The 4,196-nt window shown below is 39.0% G+C and overlaps 1 pseudogene; it reads right to left on the minus strand.

Annotated features, from left to right (window-relative positions):
• Positions 1-2,732: 2,732 nt before the first annotated feature.
• LOC146396319 (coiled-coil-helix-coiled-coil-helix domain-containing protein 2 pseudogene) lies at positions 2,733-3,321 on the minus strand (annotated as a pseudogene).
• Positions 3,322-4,196: the final 875 nt, after the last annotated feature.

Below are 4,196 nucleotides of genomic sequence, written 5' to 3' on the forward strand. Positions count from 1 at the left end.
CAATGCAGTCTCTTCGAAAATGCTGGCCTTATTTTGTGGATATTAACTAAGTGATTCTAAAGTTTATCCAGAATGGAAAAAGACCCAGAATAGCCAGTATTGAAGGAGGAAAGTAAAGTTGGAGGACTGACACTGCCTGACTTCAAGACTTATGATAAAGCTATAGTAATCAAGACCATGTGGTACTGGTGAAAGAACGGTCAAACAGATCATTGAAACAGAATAAAGAAGCCAGAGAGAGACTCACATAAGTATAGTGAACTGATCTTGAGGAAATACAAAGGCAATACAATGGAGAAAAGATGGTCTCTTCAACAAATAGTGCTAGAACAACTAGATAGCCATATATATCCTCGTATTTAAAAACATAAGAATCTGGAGATAGAACTTATACCTTTTTAAAAAATATGATTGATTTACAATGTTCTGTCAATTTCTGCTGTACAGCAAAGTAACCCAGTCACACACACACACACACACACACACACATATATATACCTTCTTTTTCTCACATTATCCTCCATCATGTTCCATCCCAAGTGATTAGATATATAGTGCTCTGTGCTATACAGCAGGATCTCCTTGCTTATCCATTCCAAATGCAAGAGTTTTCATCTACTAACCTGAGATTCCCAATTCATCCCAGTCCCTCCCAAGCCCCACTACATACACTATTCTGTCCTACATGTCCATGATCTTTTCTGTTCTGTAGATAGATAATTGGTGCCATATTTTAGACTCCACATGTAAGTTATATCATATGGGGTCTGTCTTTCTCTTTCTGACTTACTTCACTCAGTAGAAGAGTCTCTAGGTACATACATGTTGTTGCAAATGGCATTATTTGGTCCTTTTTATGGCTGAGTAGTATTCCATTGTATATATGCACCACATCTTCCTAAACACCCATTCAGATGGGCAATTAGATTGTTTCCATGTCTTGGCTATTGTGAATAGTGCTGCCATGAGCATACAGGTGCATGTATCTTTTTCAATGAATTTTTTTTTGTCTGGATATATGCTCAGGAGTAGGTCATATGGTAGTTCCATATTTAGTTTTCTGAGATATTACCTTATTGTTTTTTATACTGGTTTTACCTATTTACATTCTCATCAACAGTGTAGGAGGGTTCCCTTTTCTCCACATCCTCTCCAGCAGTTATTTGTTGAATTGTTAATGATGGCCACTCTAACTGGCGGGAGGTGGTATCTCATTGTAGTTTTGATTTGCATTTCTCTAATAATTAGTGATGCTGAGCATTTTTTCTTGTGCCTGCTGGCCATCTATATGCCTTCTTTGGAGAAATGTCTTTTTGGCCTTCTTCCCATTTTTCAATTGGGTTGTTTGTTTTTTTGCTATTGAATTGTATGAGTTGTTTGTATATTTTAGAGATTAAACCTTTGTCAGTTGAGTCCTTTGCAAAAATTTTCTCCCATTCTGTAGGTTGTCTTTTTTTTTAAATGATTTCCTCTGCTGTGCAGAAGCTTTTGAGTTTAATTAGGGCCCACTGGGTGTCATACAGTTTTTGTAGTGTATTATATTCTTCTTCTTTTTACAATCCTTTAAAAATTTGTAAAAACATTTTTTAAAATTTTTTTAGCTTATGGCCTCTACAGAAACAGTTGATGAGCAGGATTTGGCCTGTGAGTTATAGTATCCTGATCCCTGGACAAAAAAATTCAAAATTAATTGATATAAAAAAAATTGAAATCAATTGAAAAACTCCAAATCCATTCATCATAAAAACTCTGGTAGGCGTTCCCTCTGGCACAATGGGATTGGCAGCATCTCTGCAGTGCCAGGATGCAGGTTTGATCCTTGTCTGGCACAGTGGGTTAAAGAAGCTGGCATTACCACAGCTCTGGTGTAGGTCGCAACTTTGGCTCAGATCTGATCCCTGGCCCGGGAATTCCATAAGCTGCAGGGTGCTACCCCCCAAAAAAACCCCTCTAGTATATTAGGAATAGAAAGAAACTTCCTTAATAAATGGTACCTACAAAAAAATCTATAATTAACATCAGGATTAGTATGAAAGATTTCATATTTTACCCCAGGATCAAGAACAAAGCAAAGATACATTATTTTTAACATCATAAGCTGACTAGCCAGTACGATAAAGCAAGGGGAGAAAAAACCATATAGATTGGAACGGATGACATGATCATTAAAGTAGAAGTCTCTAGAGTCTATTTTTAAAGGCTCCTAGACTTAACAAGTGAATTTAGCACAGTTGCCTAATAAAAGGTCAACATATGGAGTTCCTGGTGTGGCACAACAGGGATCGGCAGCATCTTGGGAGAACTGGGTTGAGGTTCAATCTCCCGTTTAGCACAGTGGGTGAAGGATCTGGAATTGCTGCTGCTGTGACTTAGGTCACAACTCTGGCTTGGATCTGATCCCTGGCCCAGGAACTTCATATGCTGCAGGGTGGCCAGAAATGAAAAAGAAAAATAAAAGGTCAACATACAGAAATTAAAATGCAATTTATACAATATTAATGTATAAATCTGGTTTTTTTTTGTTTTTTTTTTTGAAAGAAAATCTCTTTATTCTAATTAATTCACAAATAATAACATCAGAAAAGCATGTTTCAGAGGCCACATAAACATCTGCCCAGCCCCAAACTCAATACTCAATGAACTTCCACATCAGAAGAATACCCTCCTCCACTGCAATTCTGAAGCACGAAAGCTATTAGTGATAGAGGAGAGGTTTAATCTTGATTTCTTTATATCTTCATGATCAATCACATTTTTATGCTAAATCAACCAGGTCATGGGGGGTGATTTTTCATGTCTTCAATGGAGCTTCTTGATTAAGATAATCCATTTGCCAGTCTGCATTGTTTCAACACCTCGCTGAAACCCTCACAAAGCTTAAGGTCACCCTGGTTCTGGGCACACTCCAAAAACTGTTTCACCTCATAGAAGCATGGGCCAATCTGCTGCTGCTGTGCTGGCTGGGCTCCCTGAGGCTCCTGGTAAGTGATGTCAGGCCTTGAGGGCTCAGCACTACTTCCTCCACCGAAGCCCCCAGTGATCGCATGACCTATCGTGTGGCCGACGGCAGAACCCACAACCACGCCGGCTACAGTGGTTGCCATCTGGGCCATGAGACCTGGCTGCTGAGGTGCAGCAGCAGGGGAGCCAACAGCAGATGGTGGAGCTGCTGCTGGTGGCTGAGCTGCCAGCGCTGGCCTGGGTGCAGCTCTCATCTGAGGTGCCCGGCTAGCCGGAGGGGCCATGTGGAAACTGCGGCTTCGGCTTCCACGAGGCATCGTAACTGCGCAACGAACGCGAACCTAGAAGACAGAGAAACTCAGAGAAGACCCTGGCGGCTTCTCATAAATCTGTTTTTAAAATACCTTTTATTTAAGAAAAAGGAAATACTTTGATATAAACCTGAAAATGTGTTCAGGAGCTATATGCTTAAAAATAAAAAAAAGCGAATGAAGAAGATCAAAAGACGTCTAAAAATCTAAATAAATGGAGAGATATATTATGATCATGGATTGAAAAATTAAATATGGTTAAGATGCTAATTTTAAAAAAAGTGATCTATAGATTTAACACAACTCCAGTCAAAACCCCAGGATCACTCATTGTATATATTGACAACTTAATTTTAAATTCTATATAGAAAGTGAGAGGAACTTGAACAGCCAAAATAATTTTGAAAAGAAGAAAATCTGATTTTAAGACTTACTATAAAATCACAGTTATCAAGACAGTATGGTAATAGTAAGAGGTTAACCACACACAAACACATAGATCAAAGGAACAGGACAGATTGTAGGTGTGAATCCACACAAATGTAAGCTTTTTCATTGAGGTACATTTACATAACATGAAATTCATCATTTTAACTCTCTCTTTTTTCTTTTTTAAGTCATTTTAGGGCCTCACCTGTGGAACATGGAGGTTCCCAAGTTAGGGGTCGAATTATAGCTATGGCTACCAGCCTGCACCACAGCCATAGCAAGTCAGGATTTGAGCCTTGTCTACAACACCACAGCTCATGGCAATGCTGGATCCTTAACCCACTCAGTGAGGCCAGGGATCAAACCTGTGTCTTCATGGATTCTAGTCAGATTCGTTTCCACTGAGTCATGATGGGAATTCCTCATTATTTTAACCATTTTTAAGAGTATAGTTCAATGCTATCTTTGGTATTAAGGTCTGTAGTAATTTCCTCA

This window comes from Sus scrofa, chromosome 14, assembly GCF_054392235.1.
Source record: "Sus scrofa isolate SSC_HxYL_T2T_F1_AM1 chromosome 14, Sscrofa_HxYL_maternal_Yorkshire_Landrace_v2.0, whole genome shotgun sequence".
In the NCBI taxonomy this organism is placed as follows: domain Eukaryota; kingdom Metazoa; phylum Chordata; class Mammalia; order Artiodactyla; family Suidae; genus Sus; species Sus scrofa.